Raw genomic sequence first — 10,053 nt, 5'->3', positions numbered from 1 at the left:
TCACCCAAACCTATCTCGTCTCACATGCATGCATTTGCATATGCATATGTACAAATACTCTTCTTTTTTGTTAGACTAATTGAAAAGATCAATATGATAGAAATATGGCAGCAAAAGCATACACAGGATCACAAAACCTATAAGTTATCTGGATGATATAATACAAAATTCGTGAAAAGGATTCAATAACCTTTTCAAGCTTTCATAGAGATTGTCCAAAACAGTAGTCTCCAAGTCTGCAGCCTTCTACTAAATCAAAATTATGCTTCAGTGGCCATAGTATATATTTTTTATATGAAAAACAGATGAATCCTTTGTGAGAGTTGCTCCCTTTTATCCACGTTTCTCAACATATAGTTGGAAATGTGAGAAAGTATTTTTCTAAACTGAAAGATTCTCCACGTTTCAAAAATAGAAATGTGTCTAGAAGCTCAGTTAAAAAAAAGTCAGTACTCCACCATCCTTTCATATTTATCGGATAGTAGAACCAATAGAAGCACGAGTAGTCTGAACTTGTAAAACCACCTTCAGCCGATCAAGGGGAGCTGTAGCGATACGAGAAGTAGCTCCTACAACTCCCCCAGCAATGAAATATTTTGTTGTACGCACAAGCTAACAGATGCCTTCCGTTATGATAGCCTAATCACGAAATATCTACAAGACATACCCTCTCTAATACCAGTAAATATTCTCCAAGGTGGCCTCATGTGAATAAAGAAGAAGAATGTTTTTCCATTCTTCGAAAGTGATAATCCCACTACTATCCTTATCAACATGTTCCACAAAACGTGCAAGTTCATCATCATCTATTTCTATTCATACAAAAAAAATTCCCTCGTTTATAAGAGGAAGACGTACAACTAATGAAATGAAATGAGGCTCGGAAACACTGAATGGCCTGAAAACATACATCCAGAAGAGATGAATATTCACAATAGTAACATATTTAATTAAGAAGTAAAGATGAACTTTTGGTTTGTAGATTCAGAAGATGTTCTAATTTATCACCCAAACCTATCTCGTCTCATATGCATACGTACATATTCTCTACTTTTTGGTTAGACTAATCGAAAAGATCATTATGATAGACATATGCCAGCAGAAGCATACATGGAATCACAAACCTCAAGTTATCTTAGATAATATAAAAAAATCGTGAAAAGTAACCTTTTGAAGCCTGCATAGAGATCATCCAAAACAACAGTCTCTTGGTCTCCACGTTTCAAAAACAGAAACGTGTCTAGAAGCTTAGTTAAAAAAACTCAATACACCACCATCCTTCCACATTTTTCAGACAGTTGAACAAATAGAAGCACGAGTAGTGGTATGAGAAGTAGCTCCTGCAACTTCCCAGCAATAAAATATTCAGTTGGATGGACATGCTATCTGATGCCTTCCGGATGACAGCAAGTTCACTAATATCTAATAGACATATCTTCTCCCATTACTGATAAATATTTTCCAAGGTGGCCTCGTGTGGATAAAGTAGAAGAAAATTTCTCCATTCTTCAAAAGCGCCTATAATCCCATTATTTTTTTTATAGACATGTTCCACAAAACGTGCAACTTCATCATCATGTATTTCTATCCCTGCAAAAGAAAAGAAGAAATTGCCCTTGTTTATAAAAGGAAGACAACTAATGAAATGAAATGAGACTAGGGAACACTGAATGGCCTGAAAACATTTATTCAGAAGAGATGAATATTCACAATAGCCACATCTTTTAGGAGTAAAGATGAACTTTTGGTTTGGTGTTCTAATTTATCACCCAAACCTATCCTGTCCCACATGCATGCATTTACATATGCATATGTTCATATACTCTTCTTTTTTGTTAGACTAAGCGAAAAGATCAGTATACGTCTCCACGTGCCTTTTATCCATGTCTAAATATAGGAAATAATGAAGTAATGCATACGTACAGAAAGTCGATAGGAGCTTAAATAAGGACAAAATCTAAATGCAAAAGAAAGAAACATAATAGCATCGATCAACTCCTGCGAATTGTTACAAAGTCACCATTCACCATGGTATAGAAAAATTATCAACTATTAAATTCAACAACAATTTCTATTTATTCTTGCAAACCAGTGTTACTTTTTACACAAGAAGAATGAAGATGATAGAATCTGTACAAATGCATGATTTAATATTTTATTTACTGTACCTGTCTTCCAAATGGAAATCTAAAATTAACTACTCTATGAGCGTGCTTTGCACGTTATTCCCGGATTTGGCTAATCTCCATTACATCTTTTCTCCCTTTCCTCAAGTGCATAGTTAGATAAGTGACACTTGTCATATTTATAATTTAAAGGTCTAGATTAAGTTAATTTAACAAGTCTCTTAACCATAGTTAAAAGATAAATTAGGAAAAGAACTCACCAACTTTAGTAAAAAATATATCATCTTTCACTAATTTTGGCTCCGATCACTAATATCATTATTTTTATGATATATGTTTTACCTCTGAATTAATATCATTTTCCTAATCTAAAGTTAAAGAATATCCTTCGTTTTTTTAATTTTTTTTATATCTGACCAAAAATGAAGCAAAATAATTAAGGAAAAAAGAGGAGACCAACTTTATTTTTTTTTAAAATAGAAAATATTCTAAATATATTTTACAATTACTATTATACAATATCTTTTTTCCTCTCCATTTTCTTTTTATTTTGGCATAATTTATTTGTCAAATACTTTTTTTTTTACTAATTAAAAAATACTTAAGACTTTTTGTTCCGTCAAAGTAGTTTACAAGATTCAATTAAAAAAATAATAGTATATGTTAAAATTAATTTAGAAAACATGATCTAAAATGTATTTTAATACTAAATTTTTACAGATTATCTCGAGTTATTTTTTGTATTTTGTATCTTCTATGTATTTTATTTATTTATTAAGGATATTCTTATTTCAATTGATTAAATTTTAAAATAAAATTATAATTATATCAACGAGAAATCAGAAAATATAATTAAATTGATGATATAAATGAGGAGTTAAAATTAGTGGAAGATGAAAATTCTCTTACCAAAGTTGGTGAGTGTTTTCCTAATTTGTTTTTTAACTATGATTAAGAGGCTTATTAAATTAATTTAATCTAAACCTTTAAATTATAAATATGACAAATGTCACTTATCTAAATATGCACTTGAGGAAATTGAGAGAAGGTGTAATGGAGATGAGCCAAGTCCGTTATTCCGTATCTATTATCATACAAAAATGAAGTTAGGTAATATTACTCATAATTGCATTATATTTGTTTAATGAGATACAAAAATATTATTAGAAACCAATTTTAATAGTGTGGTAAAAGATGGTATTAGAAAATTTAATATTCTCATTTTATAATTACACTAACTTTTTAAGTTTTCAGTGTATAGTGAGTACATGTTGGAGATTGCAGAGGACATGACCTTAGATAAGAGGGTACAAAGGTCGTAGATTGGGGTAAGCATTAATAGGTAGCTAGTTGAGCATTTTTACACTTTTTAGCGTGAGATTAGGCTTGGTGATAGTTCGAAGCATCATGTATGTTATAGTATTAGTGTTATTCATGTAGTTTCTTTCTCTTTGATATTTTCTAACATATCTTATGTATCACTTTTCTTTTTTAATTGTCAGGTTTTCTTCATAGCGGTATTTCCTCATTCATAACTAAGTTAGAGGCGGTATTTTTGAGAACCGACATTTGAACTGGGATTTGATCCTAACCCCGACTCTAACACTTGAGACTGGACACGACCTTGATGACCGATCTGGGATCCGATCCCAATAATCAACCCAGAACCTATCCTCCACTCCTGACCCTGACCCCAACACTGATACTCGACACAGAAATCCGACGCAATGACTAATCAGGAATCCCATCTCGACACCTAACTAGAACTCGATCCAAACACCCGATCTTGATATACGACCCGATACCTGAATTGAGACCCAACTTCTGAACCAAGACTCCATTTTGGGACACGATCCCAACTCCCAACCTATGACCCGACCTAACTCTCGACATAGGACCCGATCAGGATCCGACTTCTGTCTAAGATCCGATCCCGACATTCGATACTAGACCTGATTTGGGACTCGATCCCGACATCCAACTTCGACACTTGACACCCGATACCGATCCCGGATCTGACGTTCTAACCAATACCCACCCCCGACACTAACTCCCCACACAAGACCCGACCTGACTCCTAACTCAAAACCTAACTTCCTACCCTGTACTCGACTTCTAAACCAGGATCTGACCCCACCCTGACATCTGACACGAGACACGACCTCGACTCTTGATCTGAAACCCGACTTTGACTCTTGATCTGAAACCCGACTTTGACACCCAACACAAAATCTCACATGAAATCTAACTTGGGATCCACCCATGACACCCTACCTAGAATCTTACCTCAATTTCTGACTCAGGACTTGACACCTAAAATGGGATCTGATTCGGGACCTAGGGGTTGGGTCTCAAATTGAAGTGGGGAGTCGAATCCCAAATTAAGAATCGGGAGTTGAATCTCGGATTAGTATTGGTACTCGAGATATGAGTTAGGGTTGAAAGTTGAGGTGTGAGATTGAAATAGAGTTTTGGAAAATATTTTCCTTATTTTCTTGGAGGTAAGTCATTTTCCTTAAATTTGAGGAAAATAAGTTGATATGGAAAACATTTGAGTCAACCAAACATGAGAAAATTATTAATTTAATTTAAAGTTATATTACAAACTAATTTAATTTTCTCAAATTGTGGATGACCAATTCAGATAAAGGAATAAAGTGAGCAACATTTAAATCTTGAATTTAGAAAAAAAAAAGGTTAATGACGGGAAGTTGTATCACACGGAATTGTTGATTAAACCTTCTGCTCTTCATTAAAAATTGTATAATAGATAAAATTATCTTTTACTTGAAATAGATTCAATGTTAAGCTCCTAGTATTAGTAGGATAATATGTATCTTGAAATGAACTTAGTCCTAATAGAAAAATTGTTTTCTTAAGTCCTTATACAAAATTACATTTATACCCACTAGTAATTTTTCTGATGGAGGAAATTTTAACTTAAAAGGGCATATAAGTCAATTAACTTTTAGTGGATATTTTGGTCAATCATTATTTATATTCATGCTTTTATAATATGTATCCTTCAACATAGGAGTAACTAATTAATGGATGATCATTTTACTCATTAAGATTATGAAAGCTCATCCTTATAGCTCATGTTGTTGGAAAATGGGAAAAATCAAATCAAGAGAAGTAGAGGGTTAGAAACCCATTTCTATTAGTACACAAGTGACTTCTCATCAACCATTGCAATTAAGAGTTCATGACTTCTAATTTTTGTTTAGTACATTATGAAATAACAATTGGAGCTAACATGGCTAGACAATAATCAACGAAATTTTATCTACGATGTTACATTTATTATAAAGTTCTTCAAGAAACATTAGTATAGAGTATCGAACCAAAATTTTCACTAATTAAGTACGTCTGTCAAAATATAAAGGGGTAAACCCAAAAAAAAAAAAAAAGGAGTTAATATATAGTGTATACACATAAAAAAAATGAACATATCGACTCCGCCATTGTTTATATGTATGACTTTTCTAATCATTTTAAGCTATACTACCCAAGTTACCTTGTACTTTATTTTGTAGTTTAAATTTGACAATCTATAAACATGATTTACCAAGTTTTTTTAGTTATTCAGAATTAAGTGGGAGCACCACGTGCAACACATGTGTCAAGAAACTAGTACATATATATAACCTTCAAAGAGGACAAAATACAAGATTCAACCCAAAATTTGGTGGATGCCAGTGCAAAGCTGCTACAAAAGGCGAGTACAGACTAGACATATACAACAAATATACAAGTTGTCTCAAAATGCAAAAGACTAGCAAAAATGTACAAAAGGAGATGAATCAGCCACGGATGCCAATAAGCTCTCACCCTCAGTCTTCGGATCACCAACTATAGCAGCACAAAAGACAACTGGCCGACTAGCGCTCAGATCTGCATCAGGAAAAAAGATGCAGAGTACAGTATAAGTACCAAAACAACAGGTAATCAGTAGGCATCATAGGCCGACCAAGCTTGAGATTGAAATAACAAAATAACAAGAGAGTACAACAAGGTAACAGGGTGAAAGTGAAGTCATTACTAGACATGCATCGAAGTAAAGCTGATATAGTGAAAAATGAAAGCGATAAAGCTATCGAAACCTAACTTGACCTGACCACCATAAGATCAGAAGGTACATACAAAGGCATAATCATAAAGCATACAAACAATAATCCAACTGAATCCTATAAGCCCCAAAGGTAAACTCAAAGGCTACACTACAAGGCCCCAATCTGAAATGATCACCAACACCCCCACTCTAGCGTCTCCCAAAATCTTACGTTGGAATAACTAGTCCTTTCCAAAATTTTACATCGAAAAGCCTTATTGGAACATAACTTATTACGGAATCTTATATCAAAACGACTAGTCCTTTCCAGAATCTTACATTGAAAAGCCTTGATATAACCTAATATCTCGCAAAACCTTACATCGAAATAAACACACAAACACCTAACAACTCTAGAATCTTACATTGGATCAGATGTACAAAACCCTAACCTATCCTGGCATCTTATATCGGAATGACTATAACGCTAACTATCTCCTCCAAGAGTCTCACATTGAGTCAACTATAATTCTAAAAGGAAAAGGAGTCATAAATGAGTCTAGGAAATGACTCACCACAACCATCTTATCATAGTTACTAATCGGGTACCTGAAGGTCACAACCTAACCCAAAGGGTCACATCTTTCCCAACTTCAATCCGAAACAAGCCTCGTGGTTTCAAAAACCAACATATAAAACAACTCTAGTCAACCTGGACTAAGGCTTCAAAACAACAACACTAAGGTCATTCTGGCCTAATTTCAACTCGCGAGAATGAATGGGATATCCACAAATCATACGAAACTCAAGAATTACCCAAAATATCATAAATAAGGATAATACGATACAAGTAAGGAACATAACAAGGAATCATGCTAGAAACCCTCTCCATACTTAGCTAATTAGCATGTTAGAACTATCACAATAAGGTATAAAGATAGAAAGTTGTAGCCTACGTCGAAGTCGATCACACGCGTTCCAATCCTCTCAACTGGTATTTTCCCTTCTGAGCTGCCTCTGAATGGTGTCACACTATCAAATTAATGATCCCAACATCAATATAGACATTTTGACATCTAATTTGTAATAATTGAAAACAAGACTAAAAACGAGTAAAAAATGATGTTGTGAGATCCGCGCAAGAAATCTCTAAATTAACTCTGTCAAGGAGTCTCATACTGCTCGAGGAACTTGTGCCCCGAAAACGGGCACAATCTGAGCTTTAAAACTTCACAAAACGAATCATGCCCCATTCTTTGAGAATTTCACAAACAAGGAATTAAAATAGAGGAATCTGAGCGAACTTACAAGATTAACCTGTAAATTACGAGTCTATCAACATCCAAATACAATCCCAAGCAATTCTCAGCAATAACCAACAACAATCACCTAATTTCGAGGTCTTAATGGTTGTTCTATGAAGGAAAATAAGAGAGAATGGGTTGCTCAAATGGTACTGAACTGATATAACTACCATTCTTACTACTCATCGCGATTAGGGGACCTAGTGGTCGCAATCACGATGAACAATGTAGAATGGGTCCACAAGCCCTTATATGCGATCGTGTGGGTAAACGCCTGCGATTGCGAAGACCAAGGAGAATGGTCCTCGTGAACGTGACGCCAAGCTTGCAATCGCAAAGACCAATTGCATTGGCCTCGTGGACGCGAAGAACAAAGTTGGATGCACTAGCAAAAGCTGCAGCAGCTCAAGTTGAAATTGGCAAAATGTCGTGACGGGGGTTTGGGATTCATCCGGAACTTCATGCACGCAAATAAATTGTGCTATATACCCCCATCATATTTGATATTTTACACTCAACGGAGATGTCAAAACTTCTAATGGAGGTCATCTCGACAAAAAGTTGATTTCACACCCAAGACTTTGTTTTAACCATAAGCCACAAGGTTGCTCGAAATTAATCTAGAAGCCTCGGGACTCAAACCAAATGTCCATCTAGACCAAACATGACGTTTCAGAGCTAACGGAACCATCATAATTGCATTCTGAAGTCATTAACATGAAGTTTTGACCGAAGTCAATCGTTCAAAGTTCAAAAACTCCAAAACACAGAAACTTGCATAAAAGCCAAACGAACTAGCAGATGATCAAACTGACAATCCTAATAATTCATAAATGAGTTGAAGTAGCTATAGGAAATCTTTAAACTCCTAAAATACCGCAAAACAGAGAGAATGACATAGAGGGTCATTACAAAAATTTACTTTAAATAATAATATATTTTACTTGTTTTTGTTTGTTTTTTTAAAATTATGGTCTCTCCTTCAAGTTTGACTTTGGCCTCGAATCTTATTGAGTCGGCCCTGTGTAAGGCAGTTGAGTTCATAAATGGCCCTTATAGGGGCTGGTCTTGGTATTTTATCACTCAGAAGAAAAGTCTAACAAAAATAGCATTCATTCATTTAATAAAAAAATCTTTAGACGAAATTGCCCTCCAAACCTCACAAATTAAAGAAAGTTGAATATTATATCATCATTTGTGTCTTGATAAATAAATGAAGCTAAGTGATTATTGTTTTTCTAAAGTAATTTCCTGGCGTAAGTCCTTATGATGAAATCATTGTTGTAAAACTCTCCGGTATCAACAAAGCTAAGTTTACTTTATATAAAATATAGTTGCCACCTATGAAGTATAATAAACTGCAGATGAATCCAATATAAAGTCCTTAATGTAATTAAATCAAGAACAAGAAAAATTTGGGATTCTTGAGATGGAAGGCATTATCCACTTAGTCATGTTACTGCTTGTGCTGGTAATGATTTGTGTCATTTCAGATGCAACTAAAGAAGTCAAGAGCAACTTGCTCTGCAGCCAATGTACAGAATGTGACACAAAGCAATGCCCTCCAAGTGAAGCATATCCCCACATGACTGCATTTGATGACTCTCTTGTAGTTGCTGCCTTACAATCTGACTATGTTAGCTCAAAGGATAGAGGTGTGTATTCTGTGCCAAATGTCAAAGGTGGTGGTGAGAGTGAAAAATATAATGTGTATTATGGTTGGGAATCAACTTCTGGCTCAGCTTCTGGTTACCATAGGTAACTTATTTCCATTTTAGTAAATACTTCCTTCATTTCAATTTAAGTGTCTTAGTTTGATTAAGTACGGAGTTTAAAAAATAAAGAAAAGACTCAGAGATGTGTGTAATTTTTAAAGATCTTATGGTCTTAAACTTGTCAAGTAAAATGTTGGAATTGGAAAACTTACTAAATTTGAAAAATGCACTCTTCTTGGGACAGATCAAAAAGGAAAGTAAGACACTAAGGGGTCTTTTGATAGTGTATAAGAATAATACTAAATAGAATGTACTAGTAATGCTCGTATCAACAATGGATGTATTAGTTATATATATATATATATATATATATATATATATATATATATGTGTTGTTTGGTTTTATGCATTAAAAATAACATGTATTGCATAAAATAATGTATTTACAAATTCAGATACACTCCAGTCTTATGGTGGAAAAGATGTAAAAATGTTTTGAGGGACAATTGGGTCTTTAATCATGATAATGCATGCATTAAGACCATTGAATTGCTAATACCTAAAAGTCCATGGTATTAGTAATACACACCATAATACACAATAGAGTGTATAACTAATGTTTGCGTTAGTTATACATCAAACGACCCCTAAGACATCATTGTTTTACACTAAATTAAAGTCTTAATCTTAATTGTTTAGATCATTAAATTTGTTTTTTTTTCAAAGACTGAATCTTAATCATTATTAGGCATTTGTTTTTCTTATTTTATAACCACGGGTTTGAATAGGTCTGATTAGGGGTGTTCACGGTTTGGATAAAAACCGATCCAAACCGAAAAACCAAACCAAACCGATAA

The sequence above is a fragment of the Solanum tuberosum genome, unplaced genomic scaffold, assembly GCF_000226075.1.
Source record: "Solanum tuberosum cultivar DM 1-3 516 R44 unplaced genomic scaffold, SolTub_3.0 scf00151, whole genome shotgun sequence".
Classification (NCBI taxonomy): Eukaryota; Viridiplantae; Streptophyta; class Magnoliopsida; order Solanales; family Solanaceae; genus Solanum; species Solanum tuberosum.
The sequence above is the reverse complement of the archived record's forward strand: the minus strand, read 5'-3'. Positions refer to the sequence as shown.